Source organism: Bubalus bubalis, chromosome 10, assembly GCF_019923935.1.
Source record: "Bubalus bubalis isolate 160015118507 breed Murrah chromosome 10, NDDB_SH_1, whole genome shotgun sequence".
In the NCBI taxonomy this organism is placed as follows: Eukaryota; Metazoa; Chordata; class Mammalia; order Artiodactyla; family Bovidae; genus Bubalus; species Bubalus bubalis.
The window spans coordinates 103,939,640-103,957,702 of record NC_059166.1 but is presented as its reverse complement, the minus strand read 5'-3'; positions in this window follow the sequence as shown (position 1 = coordinate 103,957,702).

Genomic DNA, 18,063 nt, shown 5'->3' with positions numbered 1-18,063 from the left:
CAGTTGGGGCTATGAGAGGTCCAAGATGGCCGCTTGGCTTTTCCTGGCTCCCTGACAAACCTCATTTTTATTTGATAATGCCTTTCCTGGCTTCAGGATTAATATCTCAGAATAGAAAGAAAGGAAAAAAAAAAAAAAAAGGTTAAAATGTGCTTTCTACAATCTCCAGTGATCGGGGTACCCATTTTGCTGGACCAGTTGTACAGACACTGGCAAAAACCTCATGAGTTTCTTCGAGACTATTGCTTTCACTGATGTCCTTGGTCATTGGGCAAGGACAACAGAACAAAGGGATCAATTGCATGGGATGCAGTAGACTGCTAAATATGACCACAATTTTCATGACTTTTTGTCTGACATATTATTGGCTTTTAATCTGTGTTTTCAGATATAAAGAAGCACTTCTCAAGTTACTGATGGTTTAAAACAATCTAGTGACTTACTCCTATGGGTAAAATTATACCTTTTTTCTCTCTGCCTCATCCCTCCAGAAACTGGAAACACTTGGGTTCTGAACAGCCTTATCAGGTAAATAAAACAACTGTCTCCTAACATATACAGAAATCTCAACGTATACCGGGGAGCTCTAAAAGACAAATCTACCTAACTGATGTCAGGCCTATGGCATCTATTATGTTTCACTGAATATTAAGTCCCAGTTTTGTTAATTAAGGTCTGTATTTCTAAGACTCACTCCTTAGATAGTTCCTTGTGATTATATTACATTGCTAAGAGGCTTAATTAAGTTGTTAAAAAGGACACTCTGAGTTTGTTTCTAAAGCTTATCTCAGTAACCAGTCTTTGAAGGAGAACATAGGCAAAACACTCTCTGACATAAATCACAGCAGGATCCTCTATGACCCACCTCCCAGAATATTGGAAATAAAAGCAAAAATAAACACATGGAACCTAATTAAAATTAAAAGTTTCTGCACAACAAAGGAAACTCTAAGCAAGGTGAAAAGACAGCCTTCAGAATGGGAGAAAATAATAGCAAATGAAGCAACTGACAAAGAACTAATCTCAAAAATATACAAGCAACTCCTGTAGCTCAATTCCAGAAAAATAAACAACCCAATCAAAAAATGGGCCAAAGAACTAAATAGACATTTCTCCAAAGAAGACATACAGATGGCTAACAAACACATGAAAAGATGCTCAACATCACTCATTATCAGAGAAATGCAAATCAAAACCACCACAATGAGGTACCATTTCACGCCACTCAGAATGGCTGCTATCAAAAAGTCTACAAGCAATGAATGCTGGAGATAGTGTGGAGAAAAGGGAACCTTCTTACACTGTTGGTGGGAATGCAAACTAGTACAGCCACTATGGAGAACAGTGTGGAGATTCCTTAAAAAACTGGAAATAGAACTGCCGTACGACCCAGCAATCCCACTGCCAGGCATACATACTGAGGAAACCAGAAATGAAAGAAACACGTGTACCCCAATGTTCATTGCAGCACTGTTTATGATAGCCAGGGCATGGAAGCAACCTAGATGTCCATAAGCAGATGAATGGATAAGAAAGCGGTGGTACATATACACAATGGAGTATTACTCAGCCATTAAAAAGAATACATTTGAATCAGTTCTAATGAGGTGGATGAAACTGGAGCCTATTATACAGAGTGAAGTAAGCCAGAAAGAAAAATACCAATACAGTATACTAATGCATATATATGGAATTTTGAAAGATAGTAACGATAACCCTGTATGCGAGACAGCAAGAGACACAGATGTATAGAACAGTCTTTTGGACTCTGTGGGAGAGGACAAGGGTGGGATGATTTGGGAGAATGGCATTGAAACACGTATATTATCATATGTGAAAGGAATCACCAGTCCAGGTTCGATGCATGATACAGGATACTCGGGGCTGGTGCACTGGGATGACCCAGAGGGATGATATGGGGGGGGGAGGGGGAAGAGAGATGGGAGGGGGGTTCAAGATGGGGAACACATGTACCCCCGTGGCGGATTCATGTCAATGTATGGCAAAACCAATACAATATTGTAAAGTCATTAACCTCCAATTAAAATACATAAATTAAAAAAATAAATAAAATAAAGGAACATCAAAGTAAGAGATACAGGGACTCTCAACCCCTCAGGTGTCACAGTCTGCACTGCTATTCACTTTGTTGGTTATTTGTGGCCTTGTCCATGTAGGGAGACTCCCCAGAATGTGGACTCAGGCCTCCATAGAGCTCAGTTCCCTTGCTCTGTTTACACCAGGTTTAGTGACATAGGGGAGCAGGCTGCATAGTCAGTTCAGTGAAGGCAGGCATACATTTCAGAGTAAATAGTGGGTGAGAGCCTGAAATAGGTGCCATTCTGTCCACGTGCTCTGAGGAGTACCAAAGCTAGAGGGGAGTTCTTCTGATTTGAAAGCCTTCATCAGGTTCCCAAGAACCAGCACAGGTTATAGGAAAATGAGTGGAAAGTGGGTGAAGATCTAACTGTACATTCTCATCGTTTCATGAGTGTCTTCCTTTTTTTTTTAATTTTATTTTATTTTTAAACTTTACATAATTGTATTAGTTTTGCCAAATATCAAAATGAATCTGCTACAACATGAAAACATCAACACATATATTCAAACTGCACTCTTGTCCACGATGGGAGAAACTTTGCTGAATGTAGTAATAGACATCAGTTAGTAGTCTGATGTCAAATCATGACTGGTTTGCAAGTTCAGATGGGGTCTGTGCCTATTTAGTTGACTGGTGGAATCTGACATGTAGCCCAATGTGTAGGTTGGTTTTGTTTGTGGATATTTGTATTTAAGGGCAGGTTGTGTTTTTGTGAGGATGTGTAAAGGTGAATGTTGTATTTGAAGGAAGTTTAGATTTCATACAGGCATACTCAAGGTGCGGATGGTTAGGTAATTGTAAATTGGTGTTTGGGGAATATTTTCACATGTGTTTTTTTCACCCATGAATTTGGAAATTTGTATGGGTGTAATGGTGAATTTCTGTATGCATAAAGGGCAATGTTAGGAAAACTACTGGGGTATATTATTTTGGGTATATGATCTTTTGTGTATTTGGGGAATGTAGGATGATCATTTGTGTATCAGGATATCATTTGTGTATTGTGTATGTTGTATGGATTTGAGGTTTGTGTGTGTGTATATTTTCCAGAGCTGTCTATGTATGTTTTGCTGTGTAGGGGGCAAGTCTGTGGCTATTGTATGGGACTAGTAGATATTGTATATGTAGGTGTGTTTTATTTGTGTGATTCTGTATTCTTCATGATGGAAGAGTTAATCTGAGAATTTGGGAATGTGGGGTTATGTATATGCCGATAGTGTGGTATTATATGTGTATTTGGAACAAAGGTTATATACTGCTCTATGTTTGCATATTTGTAGTGTAATGGGTAATTGTGATTGTATTGGGGGCTTGTGGATTGTTGTGTGTATAATGAGTTTTTGTGTGTATTCAAGGGGCACGGCCATTTGCAGGAATATTTGTGGCTGCTATGCATTTGTATTTTTACTACGGGCCTCTTAGGCTTACATATTTTGAGAAGTGAGTATATGTGTATCTAATGGTGAGGTGCAGTTCTATATTTCTACCTAGGAGATGCAGAATTGCATTTATATGTATTAGGAATATATGATATGATTATTTGTTGGTCTTTGCAGACATAGGAGCTGGCTCCTATTAGCGAAGGATAATTTGGCATATGGAAGATATTTCATAAATGATTTGCTGTAGATATTTCTCTGTGTCTTCTTGTGTATTGTAATTTGTATGTCCATCACCATGTGCCTGAGTTATCAGTTTGTTCATAAAGTATGGAATTGTTAGGCATATTCTAAGTGCATTTCTTTGGAGACTCCTAGGATGTTTATACATGGGTTTCAAAGTAAGCAGTGGTCCGTTTGTATATTAGTCTGAGGGTAGATATATGTATATTGTATCTTTTGTTGACATTTTTTGGGATCAGTTGGAAGGTTGTATTCTGGAGAGGTAACATAATGTATAGTGTTTGGGGCAATCTCTACATTCAGGGGTTGGGAATTTTTGCACATATGTGTCCATAGATGTGTGAGAACTGTGTATGTATTTTAGTAAGATGCAGAGATTTGGTGTTTTTGTGTTTTGTGTGTGTCTGAGCATTTGGGGTGTATACACATGGGTGGTGTGTAGATGTGTGTTTTTGTGATTTGTGAGTATATCAGAAGGCTTACAGTCCTCTTTGTATCTATCTCAAAATGTAATGCCTAAAGATTTTAGTGATGTTGCTTGTATATATATTCTCAGTATTAGTGAGTTGGACATATAAGTACAGTTGGCTCTGTAACATCATGGGTTTGAACCACACAGTCCACTCCTAGTGGTTTTGTTTTTCTCTATCTATTTTTAGTAAATACTACAGTACTGGATGAAGCACAAGCTGGAATCAAGATTGCCAGGAGAAATATCAATAACCTCAGATATGAAGAGGACACAACCCTTAGGGCAGAAAGTGAAGAGGAACTGAAGAGTCTCTTGATGAAAGTGAAAGAGGAGAGTGGAAAAAGCTGGCTTAAAGCTCAAAATTAAAAAAACTAAGATCATGACATCAGGTCCCATCACTTCATGGGAAATAGATGGGAAAACAATGGAAACAGTGACAGATTTCATCTTCTTGGGCTCCAAAATCACTGCAGATGGTGACTGCAGTCATAAGATTAAGAGATGCGTGCTCCTTGGAAGAAAAGCTATGACCAATCTAAACATTAAAAAGCAAGACATTTCTTTGCCGACAAAGGTCCGTCTAGGCATAGCTATGTTTTTTTTTCCAGTAGTCATGTATGGATGTGAGAGTTGGACCATAAACAAAGCTGATGCCCAAAGAATTGATGCTTTTGAATTGTGGTATTGGAGAAGACTCTTGAGAGTCCCTTGGACTGCAAGGAGATCCAAACAGTCCATCCTAAAGGAAATCAGTCTTGAGTATTCATTGGAAGGTCTGATGCTGAAGCTGAAACTCCAATACTTTGGCCACCTGATGCGAGGAACTGACTCATTGAAAAAGACCCTGATGCTGGGAAAGATCGAAGGCAGGAGGAGAAGGGGATGACAGAGGATGAGATGGGTGGATGGCATCACCAACTCGATGGACATGTATTTGAGGTATCTCTGGGAGTTGGTGATGGACAGGGAGGCCTGGCGTGCTGCAGTCCATGGGGTTGCAAAGATTCGGACACAAGTGAGCGACTGAACTGACTGACAGTACTAATACATGATCCATGCATACAGAAGCACTGAATGGAGGGTTGGCACCCTATACCCCAAGTTGTTCGAGGTTCAGCTGTATTTGATAAGTGTAGGTGGTTTGTGTCTGTGTGTGATTTGAGTTCCTGGGGTTATTAGGTGAGTATTCTGGTGGATGTGAGGATTCAGTAGACTGTGTAGGTTATGTGTATGTTCAGAAATCTGGAGTATATGTATTTTAGGGCTGTGGGATTGCATGTGGGTCTTTTTGGAGTTATGCATGAGGCAGTTGTGTACTTGCTGAGCCTGTGTGTGTGTGTATTCAGTGTGTACATCTCAGTGGTATATTGGTTGCACGTTTGTGTTTAGGCCCATGTTGTGTGTGTTTATATATATAGTTGTAAGAGTGTCATGGACATCTTCAGGGTGAATAGGGCTTTGTCTGTAAAAATTTAGGTAGTAAAAGTTGCTCTGTGTGTATTATTTATTCAAGATGAGAGTAGGAATGTATATGTGTGTTCAGAATAAATGTATATGAACACACACATGCACACATATATGTATGTATGTGTGTGTGTGTGTATATATATATATATATATACACACACACATTGTCCTTCTGCTTATATATCTGTGATGGGAGTTGAGGGTCCTACTCTAGGTGTAAGTAGATTGTATGCACATGCTCATATGAAAAGATTTGGGATGCTCTGGAACTGGTTCATACTAGCATCAGATAGTCAATGGTACGTATCTCCTCCCAGCTCTGTGTTCAGTGATGTCAAGTAGGTAGCTTGAAATCATGGTGGGAACATTTATTTAGATATCACAAATACAGTCCTCCTGCTTTTCTCAAAGAACTTTTTATTAAGCATTTATCATCACATATTGATGCTGTGCTTAGAAGTATATATGTGTCAGCAAGAATATTTGGGCATCAGTGGGAACATTGTAGGACCCTCTTATGTGATTGTGTATCGGGCTTCTGGGGTTTTGGGCCCTTGTATGTGTGAATGGATGCCGGGAGCCAGTGAGAGGCACTCCACTCATGGCAAAGGTCATGAGGAAGGAGGCTTGGCATATGCAAAGGCGGGATTGAGCCTCAGGAGTCCCCCTGGATCTACCCCCCCAAAAAAACAGAGTCTGCCTACTTTACTGCTTTGTGCTCTTACCTCTGACTTTACTGGGGGCTGTCCCCCACCACCATCTTGCTCTCTCTGACAAAGAGTTAACTTACAGCTCCAATTATTAAAGTTCCTGGGCATTAGGAGTGTTTAAATCCAAACCCCTCAGATAGCTCTCTAACTGGCCTGACAAGTTTACCCGGACTCCTACAGCTATGCATACGATTGTTTACAGTCTCCCAGTCTCCAGAGGCACAGGAAGCTTAAGATATTCAAATAGCTTAGAGCCTCTCAGAGAGTTAGAAACTGTCAGAATAAAATTAGTAAAAGATTTCATTGATGAGCCAATGCTTGCTGCCAAGTTTCCACATCCCCTGTATTGTATGCTTGAATGTGTATTAATTAATATAGTTGGTATGTAGAAAAAATAAGTAGTGGACTTGGTGTTAGCAACTTTAGACCCTTAAGGTAATAAATTATTTCCTTTGTTGTAAACCCACTGCACCTCTGCCCTATAGGAATGCAACTTTATCTAACACCTTCAGAGGATGGTGCCAAACCTTAAAATAATTACTCTTAGAGAAAATAAGTCTTATGGTTGACAAACCTTTGTCAAGAGCCATAAAATGTTAATAGGCCTTCTGGCCAGAAGATGATGTAAATCACCTAAACCATTTGTATATGATAAATTTGCAGGAAAGAAACCCTGGTTTTTGATAAGGATCAAAGACTGCTGACTTTGCATGATTTCACATCCCCTATTATCCTCTATGTGTAACTTAGGGTATAAAAGCCCCTGTTGAAAATAAAGCTACAGGCCTTGCTCACCAAAGCTTGGTCTCCCCATGTCATTCGTTCTTTTCACATTCTGGCTGAGTCTCCATCTGGAGTGCGGAGGTCCTCTGCGACCTTTATTTGCCTGGGCTTCTAAGACCCACTCTAGAAGGTATCTAAGGTGGGGCACCTTCTGCTATTCGAGAGGGCGCCTGCAGCCTCCGTGGTCAGAGCTAACCTGGTGTCACAGGTTATACTGATTTTCCATGTAAACCAAGCTACTCAGCCACTTTTCTCCGCTGAATTTTCCTACTGAGCTATTCTCATTCTATTACTCTTTATATCTCTAATTAATATTTAAATAAATCGCCAACGCCGTCTCTCCTTCGAATACCCTGGATCAGCCAGGGCTGGACCTCGGCAAATGGACCCTCATCATTCTGAATCATTGCATTGTTCCTATCAGGTGGGTCAAAGGATTCCCATCAATATTGGGGATTCCCAGCAGAAATCATGCAGATGGATAGAGGGATGTCTGTACCTCAGGCTGGTGTGCACTCCTTCAGCATTTGTGTGGTGGGTCCTAGCATCTGGGCCCCTAGAGGGGTGGGTCTGGTGGACAGATGGCCATGCAGAGGAGAACCCTCAGAGGTGTCTTGGTGTAACAGGCAGCAGTCAAAAGTCATGGTGCTTCCTGGGTAAGAGGTCAGATAACCAAGTGCTCTCTCAGGAAAAACCCCTGCGGTTTGGTTGGACATCACCAGGTGGTGCTGGCTTTTCTGTGGGACAGCTGATGGGCAAGGACAACTCCATAATGGGTCCAGGTGGTGTAAGTCTACAAAGTCATGTGTGCCTAAACACAGCTGCCCCAGGATGCCATGGGCACTATGGAGTAGCCATCTGTATCACAGTGATACAGTATCATCTGTATTACTAGGTCTCAACTAACCTGTGTGTGTGTGCACTCAGTCGTATCTGACTCTTTACGACCTCATGGACTATAGCCTGCCAGGCTCCTCTGTCCATGGGTTTTCCCAGGCAAGAATACTGGAGTGGGTTGCCATTTACTCCTTCTGGGTATCTTCCTCACCAAGGGATCGAACTCAGGGACCAGGGATCAATCCACATTGTAGGTGGATTCCTTATGAGTAAGGCACCAGGGAAGCCCTTCAACCAGCTTAGATGTGTGGAAGCCTAACATCCCAGGGATACACAGGACCTCTGGGGATCAGTGAACTGACAAGGATGAAGGTGCGTGTTTTGCAGAAAGTTTTCACTTCTGTCTCAGATTCAAAGAATTTATTAACAAATTGGATGGGTTTTGACCAACACCCAGGCATAAATAGTACTGGGAAGTTGCATGACATCGCATATCTGGAGTCCCAGTTGGAAGAAGTTTCCAGGCAATGCATGTGCTCCATGAGTGAGATTTCAAATGTTGCAATTTGGGATTCCAGTTTATAATCCGAGAACTCAAACTGATACCATCATCAATCTGTGAACAAACTGCAGCCCTGGTTTCATATTAATGCTGTTTGTTTGACGTGCAAAACTGGAATGTTGTTAAGCCTGGGACTTTGTTGGCCAGGGACCCTCCAGTTCAGTTCAGTTGCTCAGTCTTGTCTGACTCTATGGGACCCCATGGACTGCAGCACTCCAGGGTTCCCTGTCCATCACCAACTCCCAGAGCTTACTCAAACTCATGTCCATAGAGCTGGTGATGCTATCCAACCACCTCATCCTCTGTTGCCTGCTTCTCCTCCTGCCATCAATCTTTCCCAGCACCAGGGTCTTTTCCAATGAGTCAGTTCCTCACATCAGGTGGCCAAAGTATTGGAGTTTCAGCTTCAACGTCAGTCGTTCCAATGAACATTCAGCACTGATCTCCTTCAGGATGGATTGGATGGATATCCTTGAAGTCCAAGGGACTCTCAAGAGTCTTCTGCAACACTGCAGTTCAAAAGCATCAATTCTATGGCACTCAGCTTTCTTTATGGTCCAACTCTCACGTCCATACATGACTACTGGAAAAACCATAGCTTTGACTAGATGCCCCTTTGTTGGCAAAGTAATGTCTCAGATTTTTAATATGATGTCTAGGTTTGTCATAGCTTTTCTTCCGAGGAGCAAGTGTCTCAGTATCCTGACTGCAGTCACCAGCTGCAGTGATTTTGGAGTCTAAGAAAATAAAGTCAGCCACTGTTGCCATTGTTTCCCAATCTATTCACCATGAAGTGATGGGTTCTGATGCCATAATCTTAATTTTTTGAATGTTGAGTTTTAAGCTAGCTTTTTCATTCTCCTCTTTCACTTTCATCAAGAGGCTCTTCAGCTCCTCTTCACTTTCTGCCGTAAGGGTGGTGTCATCTGCATATCTAAGGTTATTGATATTTCTCCCAGCAATCTTGATTCCAGCTTGTGCTTTGTCCAGCCCAGCATTTCACATGATGTACTCTGCATGTAAGTTAAATAAGCACGGTGACAACATACAGCCTTCACCTACTCCTTTTCCAATTTGGAACAGGTCCGTTGATCCATGTTCAGTTCTAACTGTTTCTTCTTGACCTGCATACAGATTTCTCAGGAGGCAGGTAAGGTGGTCTGGCATTCCCATCTCTTTCAAAATTTTGCAGAGTTTGTTGTGGTTCACACAGTTAAGGGCCTTAGCATAGTCAGTCAATGAAGCAGAAGTAGGTGTTTCTCTGGAACTCTCTCGCTTTTTCCATGATCCAAAGGATGTTGGCAATTTGATCTCTGGTTCCTCTGCCTTTCCTAAATACAGCTTGTACATATGGAAGTTCACAGTTCACAAACTATTGAAAACACACATGGAGAATTTTGAGCATTACTTTGTTAGCGTGTGACATGAGTGCATTTGTGCGGTAGTTTGAACACTCTTTGGCCTTGTCTTCTTTGCGATTGGAATGAAAACTGACCTTTTCCAGTCCTGTGGCCACTGCTGTTTTCTAAATTTGCTGGCCTATTGAGTGCAGCACTTTCCCAGCATCATCTTTTAGGACTTGAAATAGTGCAGCTAAATCTCATCACCTCCACTAGCTTTGTTCATAGTGATGCTTCCTAAGGCCTACTTGACTTCACACTCCGGGATGTGTGGCTCTAGGTGAGTGATCACACCATTGTGGTTATCTGGGTCATGAAGATCTTTTTTGTATAGTTCTTCCATGTATTCTTGCCACTTCTTCTTAATATCTTCTGCTTCTCTTAGGTCCATACCATTTCTGTCCTTTATTGTGCCTGTCTTTGCAGGAAATGTTCCCTTGGTATCTCTAGTTTTCTTGAAGAGATCTCTAGTCTTTCCCATTCTATTATTTTCCTCTATCTCTTTGCACTGATCGCTGAGGAAGGCTTTCTTCTCTCTCCTTGCTCTTCTCTGGAAGTCTGCACTCAGATGGGTGTGTCTTTCCTTCTCTCTGCGCCTTCCCTTCCCTTCTTTTCTCAGCTGTTTGTAAGGCCTCTGCAGAAGCCATTCTGTCATCCTCAAGACCATCCCCAAGAAAAAGAAATGCAAAAAGGGTTCCTCCCAGGGCTCAGCAATTTTAAGACTCGTCCCCTATCTTACATATGGTGCCACCAGCCTTGCACTCACAATAGGCAATCAGGGCACTCAGTGTTAGGGCAGTGTCCAGGCAAGTTAGAAGCTAGGTCAGAGGCCTGCTCTGCTCTGTCTCTGAAGCCTGGAAAAGACTATTTATTTAATTTCCCTAACAGTGGGGAAGTTGTGTCCCTGAGAAGGAGTTAAGGTCAGAGAACTGGAGAGATTGAGGAGTCCCACTATGAAGAGATATGGCTCTGATGTTCCCAAAGCCTTTAGACGTGCTCTCTGTTCTTTTGTGAAGACTTAGGATTCTTCTAGCAGTGGGAAGCTCATCTCAGTTTCATGTTTCACTGATGGGATGAAGTGACTCTGCCCCCTGCCTCCTTTCCCTGCATCCGAAATTAGGGGCACAGTGTCCCACTCTCAGACAGTGAGGGGACTGCACACAAAGACATGCCTCTGCCCATTCCCTGGCAGAGGCGGGTACTATGAGCAGGCTGTCCTCTTCTCCAGGGTGGAGGTGGACTGGCCTTTGGAGACCTCCATGCTCCACACCACACACTCTTATAGCTGAGAGTGTGTGGTCCTCATCCTCGCCACTGCTCCAGCACATGAGAAACACAGAGGAAGGGTAACAGGCCTGGTCCATCTCACTACAGCTTCATCCAGAAGAGGACAGAGCCATTCCAGGACAGAGCCATCTAATCCCACCATTACACGGGGACTATCTCTCACCCTGGACTCCGGGCCAGCACTGCCCCAAAGTCCCCTCCTTGTTCTGACATGTGAATTGTCTCTGACACTTTCTGAGCCTGAGTGGAATTTCAGCTTATGCAAACTCCTCCCCTACAGCCTCACAATTTCAAGGTAGAGAGAGAAGTGGAGATGACAGAGCTAAATCCTGAGAAGAAGGAGGTCTTTAGGTTTAGTTCATGTGACATATCCTGAATGCTGTTGCTTGTTTCTGTAATGCTGGTATTGCGGACACTGAGGTGCAGGGAGGGAATTAGGGTATGGATGAGTATCCATGCTGGGGTTCACTTTCCTTCCGTGACCTCGTCCCATATGGAAGTCAAAGCAGGTACCTGGGAAGAGTGGACCCTGATCCATTTTCTTCCAGCCAGCAGGGCACAGACAGAGCACCATTTCTCATGAGAAAAAAACATTTATTTCAGGAAACTAATTGTGTGGTAGGAAGAAGCTTTTAGAACACAGAGGATGTTCTAACATGAGAGAACAATGTTTTCATATGCATGGTATGCATTTTTTTTGGAGAAGAGTTTTCTTTTCAGGAAAGCTGTGACAAGCATGTTTTGATTGACCAGAAGAGGTGTATTTCTGAAGAAGACAGTGTCTTGGACAGTGGAGGGGATGGCGTGGGACACTTGTCACTCTTGATCCATGCTGACAGGCTCTGCCCGAAAGGGGACCTGAATCCCTGGGAGGGAAGGTCCACATACAGTCCCTGGGACTAGTCCACTTACTCTTTGTAGGACAGCTGCGGCCCATGGGGGTAGCACACTGTTTGTCCCCCATTTGTCCCCCCTGTTTTTCCATCACTCTCTTTTGCTCTTTGTTGGAGAGAAACTTATGGTAGCAGTAAGTATGGACCTATGGGTCCTGGAGTTCTCCTTTGTATCAATGAAACTCTGAAGCTGAGGTCCATGGTGAAGCTCCATCTTCTCCTCTAAGATCTGTCCAACAGCTGTCATGACAGCCTGATCCTCAACAGTCTTGATGTCCATAGTCAGACTTCTTTGGACTGTTCCCTGGCTCTGGGCAGTGTCTGCTGCAGGCTTGCCTTTTTGCAGGGGCTATTCTGGTCTTTTGATTTATTGGGGAAAATCCACTGCAGAAAGTGCTTAATCCTTTCTCTGAAGTGGTTTTCTGAAGAAATGTGTCCCTTCTTCAGGATTATCTTGTGAGACTTGCTTTGTAGGGACTCTGCTGATTCCTTTTTCTGGCCAGGGTGGCTCATCCTGCAGGCCTGGTAGGACTTCCGTACCGCCAACCACTTTCTACGCTGTCCCAGTTTGGGATTCCTATTAGTCTCTCTCGCATCAGTGGAAATGAGCTTCCTGTGCTGACTCTGATGTTGGGGCTGCCTTCTCAGGGCCTCCTGCTGTCCCTGGCTGCTCCCTCCACTCGATGTAACATCACATGTGAGGGAATCCGATGTGTCTCCACTGGACAAGGTCTCAAAACAGCACAGAGATCCTTGAGAAGCCAAGGTGTTTGTGGCAATGATTATATCCAAATGGCAGTCTTTGAGAAGCCTCTCAGTGGCACAGTCTTGAAGGAGCAGGCAAGTGGCCTGGCCCGTAGCCTGTTTCTGCCAGTCTGTGAACCCTTGGAACTTAAGCTTTTGAAACTGTTCATCAAAGGATACATCTTCTGGATTTGTGGCAACAGACTTTGTGTTTGAGGAGGGATTTTTATGGGGCCTTGGATACCACGATCTCATATCTACATTAATTATTTGGTATTTGATTAAGAGACCAGGTTCAAAAGTACCTTTCCAAGTAGTGTCTCTGCCCATTGCCTCTTGTTCTCTGGAAGATTGGGAATATTCATCGAGGTCCATGACTCTCTCATTACAGCAAGTTTCTGGGGAGGCCCGTCCTCCAGATTCCTCCTGTGGCTCATTCATGAACACTGCTGGATTTGGACTGGGCTCCAGGCTGCCTTTGTCAGCCTCCACAACAGACTCATTGTGCCAAATTCTGTTCTATGTGGGGGCCTAAGAAGGTGGCTTGTCTTCCTGTCCAGTCAGAGGGGCCTCTGAGGGCCTCTGGATGTTTGCCAGTTGAGGTTCCTTCCAGAGTCCCCCGGGGTTTCCTCAGTCACACAGTAGGGGGCAGGGAGGGGACTGTCCAGGGTGGGCACTGCCTACATTGTTATCAATTTCTCTCCTGGATGGGGATGAGAATGTTTTCACAAGCCCTCTGGTAACTGGGCTTTTGGGTGGTCCCCAGAGTGGCCTTCAAGGTGGACCTTGGAAGGAATATACAGTGAGTACTTTTCAACTTCAAGCTAAATGTGATTTTGAGGACCTTGGGTAGTAGGACCCATCTGTGCCTGATGCAAAACCTTGTCATATGCACTTCCAGCTCCTATTGAATATAAGGACTGAGGACAAGAGACTTCATGGGAAGTATTCATGGAGGCTTCCCTATCCTGAGAGGAACCTGCATTTTCTGTACCCGAAGGAGCATTTGACTCTCCAGGAAGGTCTAAGAAGTGGTTGGCAGCAAGTCTTGAATAACAGACACTGACAGGTATCCGTCACTCATACATCTGCTGTCCCTTCCTGCTTATAAGGACCCCCAGGACTTCTGGATGCTTCCTGCCTGGGCTCAACTCTTTCTAACTCAGGCTTTGCACTTGGAAACTTCACTGGAGGGTTGGCTGAGATCATGTACAGATCTTTTAGGATCCTCTCCATGCTCTGCTTTACATCCTGGCACAGGTGCTTCCCTTGTGGGATCCTTGCTGGGTACCAGGACCTCATCTTTTGTGCATCCGGATTGCTTTTGCTTAGACCTCCAGAGGGACTTGAGGGCCCCTTCTTTTCCAGTGCCTGACAAGGCCTTAGGGAATCGCTCTGAGTCTGCATCACTTTCTGAGACTCTTGGATTTTGCAGGGCAGGGCTCTCTCTTGTTGCATGAACCCTTTGGAAAGATGATACTCCAGTTTCTCCCAAACCTCAGGGCTGATCAAACCCCTAGGAGTGATGGAAACAGAGGCATGGGCCTGAGAAGACCTGTTCCCCTGGGGAAGATTGGGGGTGACCTGGCTAAAGACTTGCTGAGATTTTTTAACCAAAGAGGATAAAGTTCTCCCACTTTTTAGTTGCTTTAAAAAAAATGATATTCCAGGATTTGAATTGCATTGGGGATCAAAGATTGTGACTTATTTTGGATTATAGGGCAAGACTTCATAGTACCTAGTCTGAAGTTAATAGGGAGATGGTTGGATTGGGAAATACAGTGTGAGATGGGCAGTGGTCTCTAACTGAGCCCAAAGTGGTCCTTGATCTTGGGGCATGGTTAGAGTCAAGAGTGAGTCGGGCCTGGATTGTCATATGAGCCCCAAATTGTGGTTGAGAGTGAGGCTTGGTTAGAGTCAAAAGTTGCAGTTGGGCTGGGTCCTCTATGTGAGCCCGAAGTTGTTGTTGTGAGTGAGGCTTGAGTGGAGTCAAGGATAGGAGTTGACCTGAGTCTTTATGTCAGCCCAAGTTTGTGGCTGTGAGTGAGATATGGTTGGAGTCAAGGGTTGGGGTTGGACCTGGGTTCCCATGTGAGCCCGAGGTTGTGGTTGAGACTAAGGTTTTATTGGAGTCAGGGACTGGGTCAGTCTGGGTCCCCATGTGAGCCTGAGGTAGTGGTCAGTGAAAGTGAGCTGTGGTTGGTGTCAAGGATTGTGGTTGAGCATATGTGTCCACATAAGCTGGAGGTGGTTGTTGAAAGTGAGTCATGGTTGGAGTCAAGTGTTTTGGACCTGAGTCTCCACTTGAACCTGAGGTAGTGGTTGACACTGAGGCATGGTTGGAGTCAAGACTTGTCGTCTAGCCTGAGTCTTCATGTCAGCCCAAATGTGGTGATTGAATCTGGGGGCATGGCTAGAGTTAAGGGTAGGGGTCTGGCCTGGGTCTCCATGTGACCCAGAGGTGATAGTTGCAACTGGGACATAGTTGGAGTCAAGGACTGAGGCTGAGAGTGGGCTACAGCATGGGTAATGGCTGGACCAATGACAGCTGTGAAGTTAATTTAGCTTGAACTTGGAATTGTTCAGCCTTAGAGCATTTATTGAATAAGATAGGGTGTTACTCTAGAGGGGACCCAGGTACTGTGTCAGTAGCCACCAGAGACTCACTCTGCAGAAAGGGGAGACCCCAGAAGAGCTGCCTGCATGTCTTCTGTAGATGGTCCCCCAAAGTGTCAGGATATCAGGTCTATTGGGGACCAAGCAGCTGTTCTTGTTTGTCTTTTATGTTCCAGAAGTTTTGGTGACCCAAGGTGTCCTGCTTGTAACTCAGTGACTTAATTCTCATCCCCAGTGAAGTCAGATGGTAGCGGGCCTCCTCCTCCTTTTATTTCTCCTTCCAAATCTTCAGTTCCACTCTCTTGGTAATCCATATCTCTAGCAGCTTCTGGACATACAGGTTGACAAGAGAAGCTACCAGCCTCTACCTGTCTGTGTCTGGGGTGTCTGTTTCTGGTGGGTGGCAGTGAAGGTGTTCTTACTAGGACTCCAAATGTGTCAAGGTGGAGAAGCTCCATGCTCTGGCAGCCCCCTACCAACAAGACAGGTTTGAAAGAGGACAGCTTGAATGGACAAGCCCTGAGACAAGCTTGAATGGACAAGCTCCAAGGGGAGCATGGAGATGACCTTTGTGGGATGGTGCCTAGTGGGAGTGCCATGGAGTTAGCCTAAGTGAGACTCAGCATGGAGCCTGATGGTGGTGAGGTGGAGGAGGGTGTCAGAGGTGGAGGGCAGGTCCCTTCATCAAGGTTACATGGTGAGGAAGGGGAGACAGCAAGTGGCCTTGGTGAAAGACTGTCCAGGGGAAGGAAAGGCTCTGATGTTGAGAGGCACTCAAGGATGAATTTGAGTGAGTGGAAATGAAGGAGGGAACTGAGCCTGGAGAAAAGGTGGAGGCTCAAGGCAGAGGCTGTTTGGGCCGAGGAGACATGGTGGGAGCAGGCTCTTCCCTGGAACCTGCTGTTGGGCTACAGTAGGTGTTGCTTTGCACGCCTCCCAGGAGTATCTTGAGAGGAGACCTGATGAAAGCCATCCTTGTCAGGGAACCTTCCCAGGTGCCTGCAGAAGACTTGAGAAGCAAGCTGCAGCCAGGAGCTACTGGGCCAGGAGACATGGGCAAGTTGGCCAGGGTGGGCATCTACAGCCCACAGCCCTGCACGCCCCCCCCCCATACTGACTTTACAATGCTCCTGCTGCTCCTTACCCCAGGATTTTAGCCATAACCCACCCCCAGGACTCCCTTTCCCAGCTCAACCCCAGCCTACCTACAGCCCTGGGGTCACACCATAGGCTCTGGGAAGAATAACCACCAAGGAGAGAAGAGGAAGAATCTCCGCCTTTGCAGAAGTGATAGGTCCCAGACCTCTTCCAGTGCTTCCAGGCAACCTCTGCAAGCTGGAAATCAGCAGACTAGGTCATGGTGAGGAAGCCAGGGCATAAGGGTATTATAGGAGGCTGATTGCTGTGTCCCTTTAAGGGGACACAACTGGGAGATTGGAATCCAAGTACCAGGGTCCAAGGCCACATGATCCCTTCAGTGATGGTGAGGCTTATAATAGGGTTTACATTAACAAAGTGCTTTCATATCCATTACCCCTTGACGCCCTCACCAACCCCTCTGTGGGGAAGAATAGACAGCAGTCACCGCATAGACGAATATGAGAGAAGTTAAATGATGTGCAAAACGAATTATCCTCCAGTTAAAATAAATTAATTAAAACAAAAAATGTGTCCACAGTTGGACCTGGAGTCCCACCTCCCAATCCAGGTGCTATTGGCTCAGTGCAGCCCACAGGCACCTTCTGGGCCACACCTTTGGAATCTGGGTAGTATCTGGGTTCTGCTCTTCTTCCAGGAGCTTCCCTGAGGTTTCTGTTTCCCAAGGCCTCTTCTGAGCCGGTGGTCCTGGGCCCTCAGGGCTGGAGAGATGGGGCTAACACCAGGTAAACACGTTGCTGAATGGCCTTTCAAAACGTGCCTTTCAAAGCTCCATTTCCATCCCTACTCCCGCCTCTCTCCTTTGGCTCCACTTGATGCTGAGACCCACCCAAACATATGAGGGCTTGAGACCCAAGTTTCAGGCTCCCGTCTCAAGACTAGCATCAGACACTCAGTGTCCATACATAATATGATTTTCTGCATTTCACTAACAGAGCTCTGTGGTTTTTCTTTCTTTTCACGCATTTTTAAGGTGGATAAAAAGATTTTCTGTTTTCATTTTTTGAAGAACATAAGGATTCTGAAGTGAGATTCACCTGGATATTTTGCCATTGTTCCTCTGCTCAAAAATGCACACATTCTCAGAACAGTGGGTGAATCTGCCTTCTGTCAGGTGGGTCTCTGTTTCCCAAGTCCAGGGCCCCACTCCAAGATGCTCAAGACCTCAGCACTGTCCTCAGATTAGTCCTCGTCCAAGATACCTTTTCATGGCTGGTGAAGCAGTGCTCGCGCACCTGTGCTGTATTTGAGATTTAACTCAGTATCCAGTCCTCAGGCCCTGGTCACTGTGTTTGAGACATACCCTGGAGCCCTCAAACAGATCCGGACAACTGATACCTGAGATCTTTGGAGAGAAATGGTCACTCTGCCCAGCCTGGTTGTCCCCTGAGGGTGATGTTTTATTCTTTCA